This window comes from Corvus brachyrhynchos, unplaced genomic scaffold (assembly GCF_000691975.1).
Source record: "Corvus brachyrhynchos isolate BGI_N302 unplaced genomic scaffold, ASM69197v1 scaffold114, whole genome shotgun sequence".
In the NCBI taxonomy this organism is placed as follows: domain Eukaryota; kingdom Metazoa; phylum Chordata; class Aves; order Passeriformes; family Corvidae; genus Corvus; species Corvus brachyrhynchos.
Window position 1 is genome coordinate 917,630 of NW_008238337.1, and position 24,802 is coordinate 942,431.

The 24,802-nt window shown below is 42.9% G+C and overlaps 1 protein-coding gene across 1 annotated transcript in view; it reads left to right on the forward strand.

The window, feature by feature from the left end:
* Nucleotides 1–24,802, forward strand: part of TMEM132D (transmembrane protein 132D) — a 209,901-nt gene that overhangs the window by 91,582 nt on the left and 93,517 nt on the right. The gene's annotated exons all lie outside the window — the stretch shown is intronic.

The window sequence follows — 24,802 nt, forward strand, 5'->3', positions numbered from 1 at the left end:
GAGAAGCCACTGCAGCGTGCGTTCCCTTTTGTTACTCGGGAACTCTGAGAGTTCTTCATGTCAGAAGTATAAATATGGTTTTGTATTAGGTGTACCTGGAAATTTGAGTATCTGCCAGGTCTGCTGTTGTGCCTGTGATGTGAGCCTGGCCTGGGCAGGATGTGAAGTCACAATCCTTGGGAATGTGGTGCCCTGGCACAGGATGTACCCGCTGCTGGCTCCGTATCCAGGATGACCCCAACCAGACCCCGTGGCTGTGGTGTCTCTGTGGCTGGAATTCACTGTCAGGGTGGGAGTTGAGGGATCACCTGCACTTATGCAAATGTGCTAATGTTATTCTCAGTTCCAGGGATTACCTGAAGCTAATATTCAAATGTGCAATTAGCCGAACGGATGGCTACTGTCTCCAGCCATTCTTGAGATAAATTTTCCCTGGCATATTGCAGGAAAATACTTGAAAATACCTTCAATGTTGACAAGATACTGTCTTTCTTAGAGGTCTTTGTTTACTGGAAGCTTTCTTAAATCCCAGTTTTGTGAGCTTCAGCATGGAGTCAGTGGAACAGGATAGCTCTGCAATGCCTGCTGCTGAGAGTGAGACCGTGCTGCTTCCATCTATTCCTTACATGGCTTTTCTAAACCAACTGTGAAATCAGTCCCAAGGCAGCTGTTCCTGCTACTTCTGTAACTCCTGTTTCAGCTCCACCTTAATGCACCAGCACCTCCACAGGCTGGTTTGTAGCAGCAGTGGCAAGGTGTGCTCTTACCCCTTACTGAAGGCTGTTACACCAAGAACAGCCTGTGTGGCACAGAGTGGTGCCACGTGGAGATAAATGGGCCACCGTAATTGTGCCACAGAGCCACACACTCCTTCAGCAAGTCCTTGGTCACAGGATGAGCAGAGTCCTTGAAATTAGGACTGTCTGGTACAGGACCTTTCACTGTGAGCTCGTGAAGTGCTGAGTGGAGCTTCTTCATTTTCAGTTTATTAGACTCTTCATTTAATCTCATATTAGAGAGAAAATAATTAGCTTGACTAATTTTCAATCCAATTAATCTATTCCTGAGTGGCAAATATTGTACCTGGAAACAGATCGATTATGAAGTGTTTCCTCTGAGGTGCATTTTCCTGTTAATTGTTGAAGCAATTAATTTTCTTACAGACACATGCAGGTCTTTGTGTGAGGTAATGAAGGCAAGGAAAACACAGGCCTGGAAGAGAACCAAAGATTACTATTGAAAATTGACACAGGATTAAGAAATACTATGTGTGTACAGTGCATTATCTGTGTTGTCCCTACGTTATGCACTTGTCAACATGCAGAGCGGAGAAGCTTTCAGAAGTTGCAGAAATCAGGACATGTTGGAATTAATCTTTGATGCATATTCATTAGGAGCTGTCTTACAAGAACACACAGCACTCATTCCACAGGACATGGGCACAGAGGAGTTTGGCAGACGAGCTCTGACAAGTCTGGATATGACGCGTGTTTCAAAATAACGTCTCCCTCCTGTCCTGAGATCCACAGTTCTGAAAAATTTGGGTAGATTTTTATAGGGAAGACAAAGTTCTGGTTTGCATTTTGGATGCAAAATCCAAAATTTATCCAAACTTGTGTCCCTTGCCAGTCTTTGAGTCCTTGCTTGGAAGCATAAGAAACTTCATAATGTTCTTCTATTTTTGAATGTTGATTTCCAATTCTAAACATCTTTTAATGTAAACAGACAGTGCTGTTCTCCTAAATTCTACTGTACATGGCAAAATGGCTGCAATTTAACTCGGTTTTCCCAAAAGCCAGATACACCTCTGACATGAAAATTTGTATCTTTATTTTATAGCTTCATTTTTTTGCCAAGTTCTCAACTACTGAACAGAGGATGGTGCGACAAATAATTCGGAATGCTCTTAATTATTTTTGTAGCTGACAAACCCCCATGCTACATTCCCATGCTCTCACCAATATTTCTGTTTTATGTGAGAGATGCATTTACACATTCAGGGCCTACCTGTTGTCTGTGCTGAAATTCTCTTTGAGTTCTGATCGAATGAATTGGGTTTGATTTTATGCACATTCAATACCGAGAATGCTGGGGAAGAGAAGGGGGTTGTGTTTGTGTTCTACATTTGTTTTCTATATTTTAGTAAGATAAACCTCTGACTAAGTCCTTAAGAGTCTCAAAGAGAATTACAATGTCTTGATGAAAAATTACTATTTGTTCAAAAAATCAAGACTTTGTTCTCATAAGCGACATGAAAATAAATCTTGTTTGCAGTGGCTCTCAGCAGCAAATGATCAGGAATTTAGCTGTCTCCAGAGTTTTGGGATAAATGACAGTTTTAGAACTGCAGCCTTACGATCAAATCTCCGAGATGGTGGGGATCAGCAGTTGTTTTGTAAAAGCTGTATTTTTGCTCTTTACTTTAGGTTTCTGGTTTTGGCACTCTCATCATTCTTATGTAATTCTCCGGGAAAATATCTCTTGTTCAGTGGTTTAAGGGATTAATCTTGTTTATGAAAAGAAGTGCTGCTTCTGCTACTTGAATAAACCACAAATAAAGATTTTACTCTTCAATTATAATCATGACTTGTAAACACACCCAGAAGTCCTAATGAACAGCTAATGATAATCCAGGTGCTTCCATCAGAAGCACAAACTGCAGAGTTTAATTGTATGGAAATGCACAATTATCAGACAGGTGAAAACAACCCTTAGGTAGGAGAATTACTGTCAAGCACAGCCCTGTGTCTGTAGATGTGCTGGCCAGCTGGGGTGAAGATGATGCTCTCATCCCCCTTTCACCTGAGAGACTGAATATTTAATTTTCCGTAACAAAAAAAATGCAAGAAATGGAAGTTTTTAACGTGGAAAAGGAAGAGTTGTGCCAGGGGCAAAGTAGAGAAGGCAAATATTTAGATGAAGTCTACAAGGAAAAGCAGGATGTATATTTATGAAGATCCTTACAAGGCAAACACAGGAAGGAGTAAATGACAGCGCTTCGTTTGTACCCCCAACCTTGTTTTAGTGTTTTAATAAAGGCACTCGTTAGGTTGGTCTGTAAATGCTGCTGGCAGTGGGTGGTAGAGCTGAAGGGTCCCTCTGGCTGTTAACGCTGGTTTGCTGCTTGCCCAGGGTGCCGGGTCTGGGGCAGTGGGGCTGTGCAGGGGTTGCCTCTCCCTCTCTCAGGTTCCCTTTCAGCTGGGCTCAGTTCCTGGGATGGGGCAGGGCTGTCTGGCTGTGTCCGAGCTTTGTGGGGTCAGGTTTGGGTGATGTGTGCCAGGCACTGCCCGGGAGGAGGGGAATTTAGGGAATTGTGCTCCCCATGGCACAGCAGGGAGTTGGTGATGCTGGGGCAGGTGGCCAGGCCAGTGTCGCCAGGGCCAGTGCAGGCAGGGCTCCTGGCCATCTGTGGGCTCTGCTCCTCCCCTGAAGCCACAAAGGCTGGCAGGACCTGTCTGCTGCCTCTCTGAAATCAGGTCCCAGCGCCAGTGTGGCCCCAGGGAGGGGTAGCCAGGGCTGTTTTAAACTGGCACCTCCCAAGGAACAAGCAGTGTCAGCATTGTTGTTTAAACATCTGGCTGTGGGGCGACATTCCTAAATACCATTTTTCATGGCAAGCTCGAAGTCCCTCAGGGGCTATGGTTTTTCAGAGCATAAATCTGTATTTAGATCCATCAGAAAAGGAGCATTTTTGGTCTGTGCCTGTGCAAAAATCTCTGTTCTAAAATTAGAAAGTCAATTTGTCTGTTAAGGTAGGGGAAGAAGCAGCTCTACATGCCCTCTGAAATTAGCAATGAAACAAGCTGAATTGAATCATCTATAGCTTTACACCTTCAGGGCAGTGGCTGCAACCAAGACACACAATATTTCTCCAGGCTGTCACAGTTATTCTACAAGAAAAGGAAGAGGGGGAGCAGAGAGTTGCTTTAGTCTGATCTCTAAATGAAATAACCAGCTGAACTTTTAAAATCATCCAGAAGATTAAAGGACACTTCAAACAGTGTGGTGTGTCAATTTATTCTGCTGAATATCTCTTCCTTAATTGTCACAAAACTAAGACATTAAAGTTAACAGAGTCATGTGCTCTGTTAAAAGGTGCTGTTATTTTAGAGGAAGGTGTTACTGGAGCAGAGAAATGCAGAGGCAAGTCTTTCATGTAGTATAGACCTAGGGGAAAAAAAAGAAAGAAGGCAACGATTTTAATGCATTTGATTTTCTATGGATAGTACTTGGAAAGGATTTAACATTATTGTGGGTATGCAAGGATCTGTATCTCTTTGTCATAGTGAAGCGAGGGTCACTGCAGAGGGTGCTCTCAGAGGTGTTAAGTAGATGGGAAGGCACTGACCATAAGCAGCTTGAATCCCCACAGTCTTCTGCAGAACCTTGAGCTTAGAGACGTGAGGATTTGGGAAACTCCAGAATCTTTCACGGATAAAATGAGATGTAGTTGTAAAGACGTGCCCACAGCTTTTGCTGCTTCCCCCCCGCCTGCCCCTCCCCAAAGGCCTGGGTCCAAATATGAAAGAAATTAGTGCAGCAGCATATCAGGCCTTAAGAATGATTTCCATGACTAATAATTCAAATTAAGTTACGTACATGTATGTGTTATTAGGTGATTGCAATTTAAATGTATTCTAGATTAAATTCACCTGAAATCTGTGTCGTGTGAGCCACATCTCAAAGAATGTGCATAAAGATGTCAAGTCAATTTCTCAAGCTTTTTTCTCCTAAAATATGAGATTTTTTTCCCTCTAGCTACGTTAGGTCTTAATTTACATATTGTTTCTGCGTTCTGTGGATATTACTTTCTTTTTTGTTTATACATCAACAATATTCATGCTTTCTATTTTTAACATTATAATATTCCTCCTATTTTAGAGAGGTGTCAACAGGCAAGTGGATACATTCAAGTGGTGTAGTGTGTTGTGCAGATCTCTCACTAATAATAGGTGTAGGATGTTTTATTTCAAAGGAAAGAACTTATGCTTATTTCTGTCATAAATACAGCCAGCAGTACTACACATGTGCTAACTCAAGAACGCATTTGTCATTTTTAATGAAGGAAATAAAGCGAGTAACTGTAGGTAGGTCAATTTTTCATTAATTTCGTTGGGTTTTTTTCTTTGGAGAAAAAAGGAGATTTTAGCCAGGTTTTGTGAGAAAATGAGTCTCATGCTGCCTGTGCATGTGTGCCTTGGATTTGATAGCAGCACAGCTGACTCAGAGATGGTTATTTCTTAAATGTGTCATGAAAATACACAGAGTAGAGGAAAAACATAATAGAGAGTCTCCAGGCAGCTGAATTCTTATCAATAGGCAATTATGGAAAAATCTTAAATAAGAGCTTGTAGGTTCTTGGACACAAGAGCCAATCAAGCATGAGACAGAGTTCTGTAGGAAAGTGCCTTTTTCTTGCTCCATCCTCATGGAGCTGCTTCTTTTCCATGCTTAAATAATTGCCAGAAAAGCTTGGCTCTGTAGTGCAGACCTGGCTTTGGTGTGTAATTATCAACACGTGGAACTGGGAAAAAGCTGAAAGCCGTGTTCTGGAAGCCAGGTGTAAAAGTTCCCTTTCACTGGAATGCAGAGAGGCATTTCCAGTGCCTTTCTCCCCTGCCCAGTGCCAGTCCAGGTGTGGTTGGGGGGCTGTGTCCCCCCTGGAGGAGAACACGACTGCTGTGGTCTGATGCTGCCAGTCCCAAGGGCTGGACCTACCTGTGCTGAACCAGGAGCTGCAGCTGCACGCTGAACTGGGTAACCTCTGACTGCTCTGTGCAGCTGCCCTTTGTGTCTTCTCCTTTCCATGAACTGGATTATTTATCAGTGCATGGCTCCTTGTAGCACACTCAGCACTGGGAAGGCACGCCTTGCTACCTTTACTTGACTCCCAAATCTAAAGCAGCAGCTCTCTCAAGAGGGAAGTGTCTTAGCAGGGAAAATGGAAGTTGAAATCTTCAAGGTTAAAAAGTTCTGTCTAACCTTTCATACTATTGCTCAGAAGAATTATTTTTCAAAGTTAGTAAACCACGTGCATTCACCTCATATGGCTATTTCCCTCCCCAAACAAATTGCTTTTATTGTCAAAACTACAAATTTGGGCATTGTGATCAATACCATTGTTTTATGAGCTGTCAGGAAAGGGACTTGAAGATGCAGCTTTGCTTGATTGTGTAGAAATAAAGATTGATCAGCCCTGTTGCTGCTTCTGTACAGATCCTGGGCTGATTCACATACAGTGTACAAAGCACAGCACCATCCCCTCGTTCCTCTTCAAAATCACATAGTCGATAGCTTTTCCTCTGTGCTTCTCTGCAAGCACTTGAAAGTACAACCCCAATTAATATCTTGCGAAGGGCAGAGAGGAGGAACATGTTTTGGTGTTGGGGGGGTCTTTCCCTCATAGGAAAGTGGGATTTTAATTCCAAACTTTTCCTGGTTCGTTTCACAAAAGGTACTGAGCCAAGACTGTTTGCCAAGACTCTTTCATGTTTTCTGTTACTGTTTTTTAAATGGAGGCAGGGAAGAGAAGAGTGCAGGAAGAGAACAAGGGGCTGCTGGCCTCAGCAGCTGCTGAATCTGGAGGGGCACTGAGGGACTGCAGCGTCACGCACTGCTCCAAAGGGAAATGAAATCTTCTGTATACTGGTGTCAGAGTTTGCTGAATATAATTATTTCCAGCGGAAAAAAAGGGTATTGGCTGAGGTATTTTCATTGTCTATATTCATTTACCAAAACAAGTATTGCTGTATTTATAGCAATGCAGGTGACTTAACAGAGTTGTGCACAGTGCAGGTTGTGCAGTGTCCTCAAGCTGCACCTTAGTTAGACCCTAAGTAAGTCAGGAATTGCATTCCTCAGCTGCAGGTTTGTAAGCAGGTACGAGGCTTTTCCTACCCGTGTCTGCCCTCAGCTGAATTACAGCGGTGCCTGTTGAGAGGGGAGCACCTTCCCTCCCTTCCTGCTTCTGCTTTGTCTGGCGGGGAGCTGGTTTAGGCTTCAAAGTGCCAGAAGACAACACTGCCAAAATATTGTGTTGGGTCCCCAGAATGGCTCATGACCATCCCAGGTGAGTGCCAGAGCAGGGCAGCAGCTGCAGGAGGAGGAGAGGGCGCAGGGATCACTGTGAATCCATGGGGCCACCAGCACCATCCCATGGGTGTGACCTCAGCCAAGGGATGACACATTCTTGGTTTGGGTTTTCACATAAAGAGTGGGGACAGTAATAATGTCTGGATCCTGAGACTGGGGGATAATATTCAGCGTTGCATGCTTAGTGCCTATAAAAGCTTTTGAAAATCTTGGATAGAAGGCTTATAAAACAAATACAGAGATACAGTGGGCAAGTTCTGTGGCAAGTCTGATAGTCCTGCCTTTACTGAAGAGTTTGGTTCCACTGTATCTTTCCCTTAGGTGTGTAACTTTGCTTTTGTAGTCTTACCAGGAGGCCCTGTACTTAGCTCTCCCTGTTCAAGGTTCGCTGCCCCATAATCCCCCTGAAATGGAGTGGAAAGCCCACGAAAATTTCACTGCATTTGCACTCAAGTGACATATGGCCATGGTGTTAATTAAAAAAAAAAGTGATGGTCCTGTAGTCTCCATGGAGACTGTGCATGCTGAAAGAGGTGGGAGTATAAAATATTTTCAATTTTAGGTTGAAAAGCAGAGATCAAAAGTTGTTCTGGTTAAAATGCTGGTGGGTGTCAACATGCCCAGTTGAATGATAAGGCATTTTGCACAAATGCTTTGCGAAATGTTTTGCAAATGAGATTTAAAGCAGGTTTCCTGGAGTATTTTTTAGTGGGTTTCTGGAATAGATCTGGATGTGTATTGTCTGTGCCTTTGTCAAATTCCTACCAGGATATATCAGCCAGGAAGGGTAATACCCATCCTGGCAACAAGGAATCCTTGTTTTGCAAGTTAGCATTCAAATTCTTTTAGAGGATCATAAAAACTAAATGAAAGAAGACCCAGCAGAAATGGAGACATTCCATGTGATTAAGATGTCTGGCTGTCAAGCCAATAAAAAAAAGCTTTCCCAAGCTTGCTTTGGGGAGGAGAGAGTAAGAAAACTCCACATGAAGTATTCAGTAAAATGAGCTAACAGGCTTGGGTTTGTTGGTAGCTGGTACATTTGGTTCAGTGCTGTTCTTCAGTCATTTGGAGAGCAGGACAGCATTGCTGAGGAAGTGTTACAGGGGGGAAAAAAATCACCTTCGTGGTTAAATGCAGAATGGACAGCAGGAAAGGATGCATTTTGTGGCTTTTTGTTCCCAGGTGACTGTAGAAATAGCATTGCTGACATCCAAAACCCCAGCTTTGTGAGCTCCATGACTGAAAAACCGCTCGTTTGATGGGCTGCATCTTAAATAATCGTGTTCAGAGTGGGACTGACAGGTAAATGGACAGACAATTTGCCTCTGTAAGATGATTTCCATGGGGAAGACAGTTAAAAAAAAACAGAACTGGCAATTCTGGCTATTTGCACAAAGAGTGCAAATCTGGCTATTCTTGGTGCTTTTGCTGAGGAAAGTTTATGGAATCCTCAGTGGCTGATAGTGGACAATACTTGTTTATTTTAATCTTTTATATCTATGGATCTGTTGCTAAAAGCCAAGGATGTCTATAGGTTAGCAGACTAAGAGGGAGGAGGAAAAAAAGAGCAGCAGAATTGAGAGAGGAAGGCGGATGAGAGGTTTGTGCAGCCAATTCCTCCTGTTATTGGTGTCCCTTGCTGCCTTCAGAGTCCTCATTTACTGAGCAAACACAGGGGCAGTTGGATATAAAGGCTTGTGCTTTCTGGGGCTGAATGTGAATTTTCTAGAACAAGGATTATGAGCTTGAATCTTATTATTTTGGAATGGAGTTTCTCCAGTGACACAACCATAACAAGATTTCTTTATTAAAGTACTTTTTGAGCATTATTAAAAGAAAAGTTAAAAAGAAAAACGTACTGCCCTCTTTCTCACTTTAGATCACAGCTGAACAAATACATCATTTGGGGAAGAAACAAAGGGAAAAACCACACATGAAATGCAAAAATACATTCAGTACCACTGTCTGCCTTGAAATTGGCTTCCTCTGTCCATAAACAGATGGAGAAGGTGTGAAACAAAGGAAAAACATTACCTAACAAAAATGGTTGGTGCTTGTTACCTGGACAGAGTGTTTAAGTGAAGGCAATCCTAATTTAGGCAAATAGATGAGAGGTTGGCTTGCAACATAAGGAAATATGAATTTTAACAAATTATGGCTCTTGAGTTTTGTTTTAGGAAATGTGGTAATGCTGAAATGAAAGGGCATTTTATGCTATAGGTGCTGGCACCACCAAAGATACAGATGGTTTTGGTAGCTGCGAATGTGTCTCAGCAGCCAGTGCAGAGTTGTTCTCGTCGTGTTCTGTGTGGGAAACTCAGCTAATGCCCTGCTTTGCCCTGCTTGGTACTTTTGTTCCCTGGAGTCAAACCAGCAAATGATTCCCTGAGCTTCTTCATTTGCAGGAATAATTTAGGAACAGGAATTTTTGTGTGTCATGGATCCCATTCTGTATTTCTCCGACCCTGTAATAGACTGACATCAAATTATGGCTTAAATTTAGGCACCATGTTATGCAAGCAGCACTTTGGACAGTAATTCTTTATTTCTCAGAGGCTGAAAAATTACACCTGTTTTTTAACAGCTTTTGATTTGTTAGCATATTTATATTGAATCTGTTTATTCTTCCCTAACTCCATTTAATAGAAATTAGACCTGTAATTAATTTAATAATAGCGCCTGGGTCAAATTAGTTATTTCCTGCCACTTCTCAGTTAATAGGAATTAAGATATTTAATTCTGAAGACTATTGTGTATGCAGAAATTTTCCATTTCAAAAAGAATAATTAGCAGTATTGTTAAATTAACTGGGTTTATCTTTGGTCAGCTTTACATTCCAGAACGACTGAGGAAACAGAATAGTTTAAATGTTTTCTCTGCTGTTCAGTTCTGGCATGGCACATGTAAAGTCCTTGGATCAATGCTAGTGCAGTCACTTTGATTTTTGTGCTTAGCCTGACTTGGAAATGGAAACTGCTTCTGGCGTGCACCTGGAAAAATGTGTGTGCCCAGCTCCTGGGGTGGCTTTCATCATACAGCCAGTTCTTACTGACTTAATTGAAATGTTAACTGTTGGTGCGTGTGGGGCACATTCAAATGGAATGTACTCTTACAGCTGAAAACCTCTGCTAGTTCGATTCTTCTTTAAAGTTCTGATTTCAGAATAGGAAAATGTTGTTCCTCTCCTCCCAAAACCCAACTAAACCCTTTTTGTCTGTGTAGTTCAGGCACAAAGCTCTTAAAAAATACTCGACTCTCAAAAAAACGTTCACTTGTAACATTTATTTTTTTGCCCAGGCTCTGAGTGGCTGTTTAATTTTATTTAAAGGACAGTGTGAATCGCCTCTGGTGCTTAATTTAGAATTTATACAATTTCCCACTTCCCTTAGATAAATCCCAGTGAAGGAAACATCTTTTTTGTGTAAAGAAAGTTGTGATTTCCACCCCATTTAAAGTCATGTTTTATTTAGACCATTCTATTTCCTCTTCTCTTGGGGCAGTATCTGAATTCCTTGTCAGGTCATTAACTGTATTAGATGCATTAGATAAAAACATTTGAACATTTTTTGGTCAGAGAAACAACATTTCCTCAATTAATCCTGTGTACACGTTCTCAGTGGGAGCTTTGTGCTCTTTTCCTGCCTGTCCAAAATTGCAGGAGCTTTTGCAAGGTCTTAATGGAAATGTGCTGCTGAAGTGGGTGCTGAAGTGGGCAGGTCCCTCTGCGTGCTGGAAGCTCTTCAGGGGCTCTGATGGTAAATTCTCCGCATTTTCCTCCTCACTCTCCGGTTTAGAGAGGTCAGCACCGAATGAGCCACAAGAAAACACCATTTTGTGAGAGGGTATGGAAAGCATGTTGTGCCTGAATGTGATGCTCCCATCCCTTGGGCACCGAGTTCGCTCCCAGCGCAGCCCTCTCCCGGAGGCCACCAATAGCAGCTCCTTGCCCGAGGGCTGACAGAGCTCCAAGGGAGGAACTAAAAGGCCGTGGAAAATGGCTAAAATGCATGCCAGGCAGCACAGCCAAGCAGTGTCTTCAGTTTGGGGGCTGGTAGCATGTTTATCCAGCTGCAGCCGAATTTGGGGTTCTTTGGGGACAGTGGAAGAGGAGGAGCAGTGGAGCTGTCACTGCGTTGGTTGCTGTGAACAAAGAGTAAGATTTTATAAGAGCTGAGATGCTGCTTTTTTATCCCTTCTCCCCCAGCTGTGCCCTGCAGCTTGCTGCCTGAAAGCAGCAGTGGTTCTGTGTAAAAACTGAGTACGAACCCGTGCCCGGTGCTCTGGCACATGCGTGGCACGCAGGAATCCACACGCTGTGGGTTGTGAGATGCTTTAGCTGACACCAGGGAAAAGCTGTCAATACACAAATTAAACAGCCACGATGAAAGTGTGGGGGAGGAGTAGCCAGCAGTGCACTGGCAACGTGGAAAATGACAGCAGTGACCTCTTTCTTGGAAATGGGCGCTCGTTCATTGCTCACACCTGAAGGGAAATTTGAAACTTGCTTTGACTGGTTGTTATATTCCTATTGATTTTACAGTTTTCCATACAATTAACAGATAAGGTGCTTTTCTACCTCCATTCAGGATGTTATTTATCCTCCCTAGACAAGGGTTATTACATGCTGCCTCTTTTTCAGGCAAAATCCAATAAATTTTCTGATGTCTGCTGTAAAACTGGGGTAAACGGATAGTGCAGAGGAGTCATCCGTCATGATTCCTCCTCAGTGTCTTGCAGGAAATGAGTAGCTGGGAAGAATATACCAAGGCTGAAGGATGGCATTTCCTTCTTTTAGCTCGACCTCAAGGAACCCAGCCTCAAATAAAGGAGTTTATATGAAATTCTCCACTTATTTCTCTCTGCCCCTGTTGTTTTGTTTTGAAGAAATTGAAAGCCTCACAAGCTTTCTGAGGTTTCTGTTGTTCTTTTGAAATGTTTTATGGATCTTTGGCTGGCAAAACATATCGCTTCAGTTAGCACTGGCACCATTTGTTTCGTTGCACTTCATTAGCATGCACATACTTAGGCTGCTCTTGATTGCTCTTGCTGCCACATCGGAGGAGGGGGATCAGTCAGTGGAACCAAAATCCATCTTTGGGCAATAGATAAAACTGTGGTAATGTTAAAGAAAGAGGAGTGATTGCTCTTCACAGAGCATCCCAGACTGGTGTGGTTAGCCAAGGAGAGAGACCTTGTTATGAGACAGCTCATACGTGAGTTTTAGAAGTGTGGGTTTGCATAATGACTATCCTGCAAGGTTCACATCTTGGCAACCTACCTCTGTAAGGCTGCCCCAGAGCATGAGTTCTGTCCCTTCCCTAGCTCCTGAGTTGCTGAAGTATTTCAGTTTAACTGATGTAGGATTTGGACACTTGCTTGAAATTCAGCAACGATATTTTCTTGACGCATTTATTGAAAGTGAATTCACTGGATGGGCAGCCTTGGAGCATGGGAGTAATGTGGGCTCTTACAGGAAACGTTGCAAAGATATTCTAGGGTGAGTAGGGGGTTTTGGATGCATCAAATTTGAATCTTTCAAATTAAAAACTGAACTGACATCTGATTGTCAAAAATGCTTGAATAGTGTCGGGATGGTGGTGAGGGGAGGAGTGGAAGGCTCAGGCCCATGTGCCCAGTCAGGCAGGTACATTATTGGTTTCATTAGCAATCCTGACCAAGTGCAATTGAAATCTTTCTCCCTTTTCCCATGCTCTCTTCAGTTTCTCCTTTCTCTGCTGCTCAGCACTGGTGACACAGAGCACAGAGAAGAAAGTTCTCACTGTTTCTTATCTGGTTCCGGAGTGACCAAAAGGAGATAAACCTGTCAAGTGTTCGGCCAGGCTATTGTGGCAGACTTCCTCACTGAGGAATTAATACCTGGGATCAGAGTAGGAAAGAGGATCAGTCAACTTCGAAGTTGTGAAGTGACAGCTCCCTCAGCTGTGCTCAGAGGTGGCAGCTTGGCAGGGTACCCACAGCTGGGCTTGGATTAGGGGACACGGGAGCTTTAAAGGTGCCAACATAGAAGGGGGAGAAAAGAAACCTTGCCCACAATTATTTAAAACTCGGGCAAAAAGGGAGTTTGAATGGTGAAGGTCACCAGCACTGGCTGAAGTCTTTGACAGCTGTGGTTCTCCATCTCTGGGGATTAACATATTTTCCATTCAAACTGATAGCTAGATAATGCTGTATTCAACGTTTTGGAGGTATTTGCAATATTTTAATAGTAAGCTCAGTAGAGTAGGCATTTATTTCATAAAGAAAGTTTATGCCAGTCTGGTCTAACTGCAGAGTGAACTGATTAAAGTTTGGCAGACCCTACTGACATTTCTAATAAAGAAATCACTACCACAGCATTTTTCTCTACTTAAAGCAACAAGAGCAAGAATGGTGAAGAAATAAAACCTTTCAAGAGAAAGACGCTGTTGACAGCACCTTTTAACTTCCTCCATTTAATCACAAGTGCTCAGCTTTTGCCACCACTAGAACATAAAAACCAGTAATACTGTAATACATTCATTACTCACCATCCTCTGGAGTGCCTGGGAATTAGGAGTGTGCAGGGGCTGACTCTCCATGGGGTAAGAGGAGCATGGAGAGGCTGTGGAGAGGCCGTGCCACGGTCACAATGAAATAATCCTGTGGCACATTTATTCCAGAGCTGCTGATGAGCTCATTGACTTGGATCTGCCACTTCTGTTCAGGTTGCAGATTTCCCAGGGAGCTGCACACTCTGGGTCCGTGGTGTTACTGCCTCTGTGAGCCCTCCTCAGGGTGACCGTGCACAGCCTCACCCACGCTGTCTCCACAAAATGAGCTGGGAACAACCAGGGGCCAGCAGGGTGAAATGGAAAGGCAAGGTGTGAATACTGGAGCTGATTTTTACAGTCCACAAATTAAAGGATACTTTATGTCCACGCATTCAGGCAAATTAGGCACCGGGGATCGTTTAGTTAATCCTTACCATATTACAATGCAAACTGGATTATTAATTACACAACAATATTAATGGTATAATAATGGTAAGAGCTAACTGAGAGTTTGAAAATATATTCCCCCACCTATGTACTTTGGGATAACCACTGCTGTGTTTATTTGCCTAATGAGGCCATCTCAGTGTGACCACTTAGATATTTAGGAGCTGCTTATTTTGGTTGTCTCTTAGATTATTCTTCAGATTTTAAATAAATTCCGGGGAATATCACAAAGTCATACCTTTATCATCCTTAAAGCCTCATTTAAACTCTCCAAGCTCACCAACAGCTTATGTAACTCGTGGGTGTGTCCAGAGCTGTGTTTCCCTGCTCTGTGTCGTCCCTGTGCTTCCCTGAACATCTGTGTGAAGTCCTGCTCGGGGGTTTGTAACCACGCTGCAAGCTCCGGGGTCAGGAGCCGTCTGCTGTGCTGTGTTTGCCACCACACCTGGTGCCCTCAGGTGCCTGTATCATGTTCTGCATGACCTCTGCTGAGAAAATGAATAATGAATTATGTGTATCTGCAGCAGTGCAGAACTGAGTTAACTCTGTTGCTTGGGCATTCTTCTGGGAACATGTGTTGATGAGAAAAATGCTGTGAGCTGTGTTCATCAGATGCTTTGCACTGCTTCTCATCTTCCTGTAGTGAATGACAGCATTTGCTGTTAAATTTAGCTTTGGTTTTATCTTCTGTATCTTTCACTTCATCATATTTATCCATCACTTGCCAGGCTATTACTCACCTTAAAATAAATAACACGGAAAAAAGGACAAAGGAAGTTTGTAAACCATAGCAATATTTTCCATCCCATGTGTCCATCTTCCCTTTCCTCTGAAGGAACCAAGGAAATGTGGAAAATAGCTATGAATTCTCCAAAAGTCTGTCTCCCACATGATACTACTTTCCAGGCAAGCCCTTGGCTGCCACTGCTGCTGTATATTTATGATCAAAGAGTACTTCAGTCATTTCTAGGTAACTTCGTAATACCCTTGTATTGTCCAAATCGCCTGTACTGCACACAGATTGGGCTGCCCCACGTGTATGCAGCAGACAGACACAAGTAATTTGAAAATCTTACCATTCAAATATGTACCTTTTGGCAAATATCTATATCAGTAAACCTTAAAGACCTGGCAGATCTTTTATTTAAATTATCTTTGCATCCCCAGGGAGACAGACCAGTTTTCTCTGCTAATGTCATCTTCCTTCAGACGAACTTTTACACACGTGCTGTGACAGTTTGCATGGAAAAGGCATTGTTAATGTGCACGGTTCAGCCCCCTCTAACACGTTCCTAGCTTGGAAATTGAGTGTGTACAGAAGATGCAAAAATCAAATCTAAAAATATATCCAAGTGTCAGACTAAATTAAAATTTGTGCTTCATTAAGTGGGTACAGTACAAATAAAAGGAGTCTTGGTTAGAAGCAAAACTGCTTCTTCTGCTTTTTAGCCAGCTGGGGCTAAACCTCCTTAGAAATGCCCATGGTGTTGAGTTAATGGTGTTGAGCAGTTGTGTATTCCTAGTTTGTCACAGTACCTGATTCTGCTTTTCCAACAGTTGTTACGGCATATCTTCAAACTGAATTTAGGCTTTATACATTGCCCTTATGTTTGATCAACCATCTTCTTGCTGGGAGTTAAAATACATGGCAGATGCTGCAGCACACCTGTGATTTGCAAACTATTACTCATATGTGAAATATAAAATACCCCTTTGGTGACCCAGTGGGTGCTGTCTGAGCAAACACAGCCCATGGAGCTGCTGTGGCTGCAAGGATTCTGTGGAAATAGAGCCTTGAAAATACATACAGATATATGTCTGGGCTGGTTTATTCCTACCCTTTCATGTTTAGCACTCAGCCTTGCTTTAGAGAGGGACTTCAGAGGAACAGCTTTTCTGTATCAAATGCTGAGAACTCTGCAGGCTGGGAATCTCTGCCATGGTCCCAACAGGTTCCTGGGCCCCGCAGCAGAAGTGCTGTGGCTGAGTGTTCCACGTCGGTGCTGTTTCAGCAGCGCAGGTATCAGGAGATCTGAGCACCTCTCTGAGCAAGAGCCATGGCTTCTTTCAAAGTATGAAATCCAGCAGGGTGCTTTTTGAAATAGGCAAGCTGACTTTTGACACAGAAGCATCAATTTTCTCCCTCTCCTTTGAATTCATGTTTTCACATTTCTTTGACTTGTGACATTCTGCAGATTTTTGCAAATGAATGTGATGATAGACAGGAATAAACTTAATTGTGAGAGTCAAAGATGAACCAGAGAGGAATGCAGAGCAGGTCAGGAAAGGAGGAGGTGATGGGAGCATTCTGGCAGTGACATAAGGGACTTCTCTGCCAGATAACACAGGGAAAGGTTTCAATCCTACAAAGGAATCATAAGGCATTTCCATCCCTTTCTCCATTGCTCGTTAACCTTCGCAACCCTAAGCAAAGTCCTCTGGTGTCTTTCCTTAAACCCAGAGTTTGGATCAAACCTGGAATATGGTCAGCTGGAAAACAGCTCCCAGCCCAGCAGTGCTGATGGAACACACCTTCCTTTGGGGAGTTGGTGTCCTGACTCCTTGGGGCAGCCGTGAGTGGGCTGGGATGCACCTCACACACAGCTCTGTCTGTCTGTGCCAGCTGGGCAGGAGCTCCTGGGAGGGGAGCTGCAAGGAATGATCCTTCAGTGATGCTCCCTAAGAACTGGCTGGTCACATGGCATGAAGGGCATTTTTTGAAATTTTTTTTTTTTTTTTTGGTGGAACTGGAAAGAAACCTCACAATACATGAACCAAGAGACCAGGAGACATGAGAGAACAGCTCAACAGCCAGCCTCTAGTATAAACTTCTCTTTTTTGTTGTTTTCCCCTGGCCTTTCAAGCAGTATCAATTCTACTTTGAGTAGATGTTGTGTCAGAGATTGTTATGTTAACCCATCACTGAGGTACTTCAGTGATCCAGGGCTCCAGAATGAAGAGTCCTGCTGATACTTTTGTCCTTCCCCTTGTTTCCCAGCACCCACAGTGAGCCCTTGAGTACTGGAAGTGCTGACTGGATTTACCACAGAGGTCAGGGGCTCCAAGGAGGTTTCTGATTATCCATTCTTCCTCTTGGATAAAAACTTGCTGCATAATCTTAGAAATGTGTTTGGATAGAAAAGACATCTGCAAAGGAGAGAAGAGTTTGTGGCAGGGGAAAGGACAGCGTTAGGTTTAAGTCAGTTTTATTCAGCTTTCTACCAGGGTATCTCTGCTCGTCTCCAGCGGGCCCTGCCTGACCTCAGACAGGCAAGTTGCAGAAATGAGTTTGCCTCTCTGAAGTGCTGTGTGCTTTTTGCAAATTCATAGTTAATTAACACTGGAGTATAAGGAGAGGGGACAAGGAGAGGAGACGTTTGAAGTTGTGATGCTGTGTGTTCTGTGTCTGGAAATGACCCAAGAATATTGGGTGAGAATACGAGGAGCTGGGGGGCAGTCCCAGTGCAGGAGCAGCCCCGTGCTCTGCTGCAGGGCTCTCTACAACCATCCCGTTCAGTCTCTGCACTTCTGTTTCCCAGGTTCTAATGGGTGGAATGCCTGTTGCTGGACCTGCATCTCCATAAAGGGTTTAGGATTTCTACAGGAAAGAGACAGAGGGACTGCAGTGTTAGGGTTGTTATTGCAACTATCAAAATACATCCTCAAAACAATAATTCTAACTGCTATGCCAAGGTCTCCAGACATATGGGTAGAATCTCAATTGACTGCTTTATGGCTAGCTTGGGTTTTTTCCCCTCTTTCTCTCCTCCTTTCAGTGTTTGAAATAAGAATTGCCTCTGCAGAATTCAGGGCTGAGGCTGCAGCTGCCATGTATGAAGATCTCCTCTGCTCCACAGCAGGGTGTATAATTGACAGTAATGGCTGTAAAATCCAGAGCTCAGGGGCTGCGTTTGTTTTTTCCTCCCAAGCCATCCCTCTGGAAAAGAGTTTGATCAATGGCTGAGCATTTCAGTCTGGTATTAATAAATGCAGAATGTTAAAGAGCCACTTCAGGAATAAATAATCTAATTCAGTTTATAATCCTAACTGTTGTTTAAAAAGAAATAAGAGTAATAATGAAAACAAATTACCCTTTATTTAAATATTAATCTTTTATGGTAATTGTGCCTGAATAAATATTTCAGTTGCAAAGAGTGGGTTGTATTGTCAGACACTGAAAGCTGTGCTGTGACTGAATCCAGTGTCCTGTGTTCGTGCCTCGTGGAGAAGAACTGCGATGCTTTGAAAGCTTTCTGCTGCTCTGTGACTGTCACTGTGCATTACCAGCAGCCTCCCTGAGTGATGGATGTTTGTGAACGAGGGCAAGGACATCAGATTGGCACAGACTCCTCGCTGGGATTGCTCCAGTCAGATCAAAATTATAATTTTTTTATTTTTAAATTTTTTTTCATAAAACCAGCAGCATTCACAGCATTGAGGCCTTTGTGTTGTCTAGGAGTGCAAAGCACAGCTAAAATTCACTCTGTAGTAGTTTTAGGGGCAGCTGGTGGAGCTGATGCTCTGAGTTCGTGCTTCTAACCTAATCTAGTTGCAATATGATGCACCACTGAGCTTTCTTCTTTAAACTTGGACCTCTGGTCGTACAAAAACCTGCATTATCAGCTACTGCTTTTATTTTTCTTCATTTCTCTCTCCCTCTGAACCTTGTGGAATGCCAGTGCCCTGGTGCAGACCAGAATTACCACCCAGACAGTCCCCAGATTTGACGGGCTTCAAAACAAACTGATGGGGGACTTAATATCTTTATTTTAAAGACTGTCAACCAATGTTGCAGTGGCCTAGTACAGATCTAAATGCAGTGGAGTGGAATAATCTAGCTAGAAAAGAACTCAGCTTCTGAAGTCTGAGTCTTCTGTTATGGACTGCCATGAGCTTTGCAGCTGATGGAGATCAGGAAGGTGTGATACAGAAAACCTGAGCATTCTTCAGGGTATTCCACGGATGGGTGTGCTGCAAACCAGTCTGATCCTCTCATGTGAAAGGATGAGGTTCTGTTTTTGTAGGATCTCAATGATCAGGATTTGTTCCTTTGAAAATCTTAATTTATCCCTGAACTCTTCCTTTTGGCCTTCACTGACAGATCTGAGAGCCCTGAATCACATTCAGGATGTCAGAAATGCGCAGTGATGAGTGGGGAAGTGGCTTGCACAGGGTCACTCACCAGAGCAGTGACAGAGCCAGACGTCTCCTGTGCTCCCAGCTCAGTGTTTCATGTCAACAGCAATTTTTCATGACTGTGTGGCTGCTGCTGTTGTATTCCTGCTTGAAAATGGACCTGGTGCTGTGGTATCGCTGAGTTCAGTCCAGTTCTGATTCTGAATTTCACCTGGAACCTCAGCACTGGTCTAGGATTAGTGGAAGTTTCTCTTTCTGTCACCTGTGATTGTATTTTATGAGATAGATGAGAAGAACGAAGGATCATCGTGTTTTCAAATGGGACTTTGTGAAAGAAGAGCACACTTTAATTTACTCATTGATACTGAGGGAGATATCGGTTTTCTCGTTCCTATGGGAGAAATACCTGCTCTGGAGCCACTTGCTGCCTCAATCCTCCTCATTTCTCTTTTTTACACAAACGGCTTCCAAGTTGTTTCTACTTCGTCTTTTCTCCACACAATTCACCTGCCCACTTCTCACATTTATGTAAAAACTTTGGCACCAGTCCTTGACTGTTTCGTATTTTAGATTATTTTTCTCCTAAGCATTGGAAAAGTCTGCACCAGTAATTCAGATATTATTTTATTGCTTCTTGTTTTACATCTCCACAAATTCTGCAGAACACAATGTTTCTTTTATGAACAAAGAGTAAGAGTTCTAAATTATTAAACGTAGAAATAAGAGATAGAGACATATTTTGTAGCGCTTTTCTTTTGGAATTGTCAAAGAAAAGTTTGATTCATTCATGTTATTGCATGTTTTTTACCATGAAAAAAGAGTTGATTCCTTTACTTTCCTTCAGTTTTGGAGTTACTGCTATTCACTGTGTGTCCTAGGATGCTGGGATATAGAAAAGAATCATATTGCATTTTAAATTTCCATTAGCTGTGCTAACAGTCATAGCAGCCCACCAGATAGCAAATGTACTCTGTGCTGAGAAACTTCCCAGTGAGAGAAAGCCTCATTTGTTCCTGATAACATTATGGACTTTGCTTTGCTGCTCTCCTCATGCAGTCAGGATGTCTGGCAGCAAAAGTTGGGTCATGCTCTTAATTGTGTGGGAGACCGGATTCCAGGTTCTGTGTCCCTGCAGGGGTCATTTTCATGCACCGCTGAGCAAGGGTCAGGAATAATTCTCTCCACGTATAATTTGGTGAATTTACCGAGTTCAACTGCAGATTTCACTGATAAATGAGAGCCCAGCTCAGCAGACCATTGAGATTCCTTCCTGTTTAGCAGAGTACTTGCACATTGCTTAACTGAGGAGATTGAGTCCCAGAAGACTGAGCAGGGGTCAGCGGTGGAACTGGAACTCGAAGAAAATCAGGAAGCCATAAAATGTAAGGAGTGTTTCAGTCAGCAGCCTGACTCCTCTGCCTTTGCTGCAGAGGAAGGAGTGCACTCGTGGATTCTCAGGGAGTGCTCTGCATCTGCTCTCACACAGGCGTCACTCACTCGTTCTCTTCTGCTTCCAAAAATTTAACAATTCTTAACCTCTACCCTTCTCTCTGATTTTGTTGAAATTGGTGTAATGTGCTGGAGGGAATGACAGAGACTCAGATGTACTGATTGCATAATTCTTTCTTTATTAAGGAGCTTGGAAAAAAGAAAACCAAAACCCCAACCAGCTTGTTATAGCCATATATGCAGAAATTATTTCTTTCTAAGCATTTTATCCTGTCTAATTTTAAACCTTCCCAGAGATTGTTTGCCATTTCTTTCTGAGACCCTTCCACTGTCCCTTTTGCTTTGAATTTGCTCTGTATTTCCTGTTGTTTCTAATTATACTCTCCTGCCTACCTGCTCTAGCAATTTTCTCTCCTTGACGCTTGAATCCTTGAAATATTTGTGGAAAGTTAGCACTTTCTGGTTCTTGTGCCTTTTAAGCCTCACCTACTGATTTCTTTCAGAAAATCACCAACCTACCTTCTGCTCTACTTGACGTTCCTTCAAGTATTGCACATTTAGGCTCTCTGGAAATGTGGCAGATTATTTCTTCTACCGTTTTTCTAAAAACCCTGTCCATTTCCTGCAGTCATTGTGGCTGTTTGTTCCTTATCCTGCTGTGCAATGACAGCGTAACTAAAGTCAAGCAGCTTGAGCAAAGCAAATGGAAAACCATGCCTAAAGCCCAGTTTGTATTCACAGACTGTAGTGATAATTTTGGCAGTGCTGTTTTAATTCCTCGTGTCGTTTGGTTGCTTTTAATACCCACAACAGCTGCCCATCAGATTTCTCCACACAAATTCCAAGAACCATCCTAGTTAGGAGGTTTGGAGTAAGTTCTCCATCCAAATTTTCCACTTTGCTTGCTTGGAGAAGATATTTTAAGCCGCATTTTTGGTGATTTTGTGTCCCAGCTTGTACACCCTTGAGGATTTTCATTGCAGTGAAAGAAGAGCAGTGTCTATATTTGCAAAGGCTCCATGTTAGCCTTGCAAAGAGAGTTTACATTCAATTAAGTCATTAAAGACTCATAATGGGACTGTGAAACTCTGGGCAGTAACAGTAAGAATATAAACTAAATAAGAGTGAGTAGTTCAAGCAATCCAGTGTTTAGGTGTGTGCTATGAAATGTTAGTGGCGTAGAAATTGATCTTCACTTACTGCTTCTCCCCATTATGTGAATGATTTATGAACCTGTTGAAACTATTAATGATTACTAACATTACTGAATTCCTAATTATAACAATTAGGGTGTCTCTTCCCCTGCCTCCAGCTCAATGAAATCAATATGTCTTTTCCAAGGGCTGGATGTGCATCTTTCCACTGTCAGTTGCAAAGATTTCTGAGTTCAGTCCTGATATTCCTCCAGGTAGGAGCAATGCTGTGCTGAAGCTCGGGCCCCAGAAGTGGTGGTTGTTTGCCACAGAATCCAGTTTTGAGGTCCAAGATTAGTACCTGCAAACTAAGCTCTAAAAGTGGCTTTAAAGCCCCAATTACATTATCTGGAAGTTTGCCACATAAGGAGGGTTGTGTGATGTGTTCTGTCCCTCCCCCATTATGATAGCATGAGCTCCTCACTCTGGTTAGGTGGTATTTCCTAGTCCCAGTGGCACATTTCTTAACATTTCATGGAGCATCTCATGCCATGTCTGTTTCTCTCTCTCCTTCACTTTCCTAGTTATTATTCTGATCATGTTATTATTTTTACTGAAAGAGTAATTCCTTTTGGACATGGCAAACGACTGCAGCCACGTTGTGACAGAGTGTATTGAGATAAGGAAGTGAGAACCCCCCATTCCTCTGCCTGCCTCCTTAGATCAGTGAATATATTTAAAGTCCATTTAAGTTTATCTGCAGTAATGGTTTTGTTTACAGCTGTTTGGCTGGAGGTGGTTTGAGGACACAGAAACTTGGAAGGAATAATTCTGGATGAGGGAGCTATTATCAGCCATTACATGTTTCCAGAAGTTCTGCAGTTAGGCAATGGTTTGCTGTGAGCAAAAGGAGGAGCTGTGAGGAGGAGGAGGTGCACTTGGCCATCATCCCGTGCCGTGTCTGGGGTGGGATGGGGTCTGGGCGCTCTGAGCAGTGGCTCTTTGGAGACTTCAGCTCCAGCCAGGGTGGCTCCTCTGGCTGCTTCAGCCATTAGAATAATCGGCTTCTGGAAGAGTCTTTCAGGGAATAGGCCTTTAAAATCCCTAAGTGCCTTTAAAATGGAGCTTGATAAGTTGATGCAGAGATGATGCGGTGTGGTGGATGTGCTGGCAGGGAGCTGCCCTTACAGACCCGATCCGTTCCTGCCCAGCCTGGCACAGGATGCGGCTCTGCTCTCTGCCCGTGCTGGTTGGTGTTTGTGTTCCCTCTGCACTGGAGCCTCCTGGCTCTCCCTGGGGTCTCTGGTGTGTCTCAAAGGCTGGACTTAGAGCTCTCAGGGCACAAAGCAGAGCAGGTTGTTGCTGATTCCTGCACTGCTCCTGCCCTGGGGCACTCTGCTGTCTCAGGGCACCTCCCACTGGGGAATTCCCTGCAGCATGACAGCCACAATCATAACCTGCCACTATTATTATTATTATTATTGTTATTGTTATTATTGTTACTATTTTCTTCACTCCCGAGAGAGTATCCAGGGATTGCCAGCATTTATGTATCCCTTTGTATCTGACCAGTCCTGAGCTCAGGTGCTTTGCAGCCTCAAAGGGGGAAACTCAGGTGCACCAACAGTGGGTGCAGTGGAACCCAAAATGATTGACTGCAACAGTTCATGCTAAATAAGAACATGAGTTCTGTGAGCTTTTGAACTCACACAGTTTCTAATGTCACACAGACATCAAAAACTGTGATTTGATTTGACAGGACCTAGGACTCAGCTGCAGACCTGTACCACCATCCTGTCTGTATGATTTCCTCATGGCTCTCAGATTATCCCAAGGTGTATGGAGGGGAAACATCTGCTCCAGTAAAAATGTACCATAGCTGGAGCAGGGCAGGGATCTTATCCTGGTGGTTACAGACAGAAGAATTTACTGAGAAATAATTTACTTTGAGAAAGGTGTTAGACCAAATGGCTTTCAAAGGTCTCTCCTAACCAAGATTGCCCTGTAATTCTGTGATTTAAAATATATTTCAGCCTAAAGCTCTTTCAAAAAGCTGGATTTGGAGGGAGGCAAATAAACTCTCTTCAGTTTATTTTTCATATTATTGTTTAAAAATAAGAAACAAACAGGATTATGGAGGCTTCTTCTGTTTTAATATTAAGGAAGCTGGAAGGTGTTTCCTTTTTTAATTCTAGACTTGGCAAACACTGAACAATTGTGCAAAGAAAACTTTAACATTTTTATTTTAACTGAAAAGAACTTTGCAGTTTGGCAAGATGTATGAGTTCAGCAGAAATACTTGCTGAATAGTTCACAGCAGAGGAAATCCCTGTAGCTGAGGGTACTAATCTCATATATTGGATGTACCTTGGCAGGTATCTCCAAGTAAGTCACTGATTTTGAAATATATTGAGAGCTTGAGTCTCATGGAATGTAATGCAGCTTTTATATATAATTGCATTTGTTGAACCAGTGTGGACACTAATAAGCAGGGCATAAAAAAAAGCATTACAGATCTCACTGTGGAGACATGGCTGGAGCTAAATGCTGGGATATTGGGTCTTCCACTCTGGATTTAATACCACAATTAAATTAAAAAAAAATGAGTAGGGGGTATAATTTCAAAATCATTCTGAATTCCAAAGTTAAATGCCCAAGATGGGCATCAGCCTGAATTCATCAAGTCTAATCCCACTTTCATTTATGCACAAGTGTAAATTTGCTGGTCGTTTATAAGAGGGGTTTTTAGGTGGATAAATACTTGTAGGATGAGGAATGAATTTTGCTGCAGGGTTGTGTGCTGAGCACAGTGCTTGATCTCATGATTTGGTGTGCTGGGATTATGCAACAGTAAATATTTGCAGCGCTGGCTCTGGAGTTTTTTAGCATGAAAATCCTGGGTCTCGTTCCCTCAGATCAGTGCTGTGTTTGTGCAACTCCTGCCATTCAGAAAGAGGTTTCTTTCATTTCCAGGAGACTGTGACAGTGCTAACAGTCTGCCAAATTGTAATG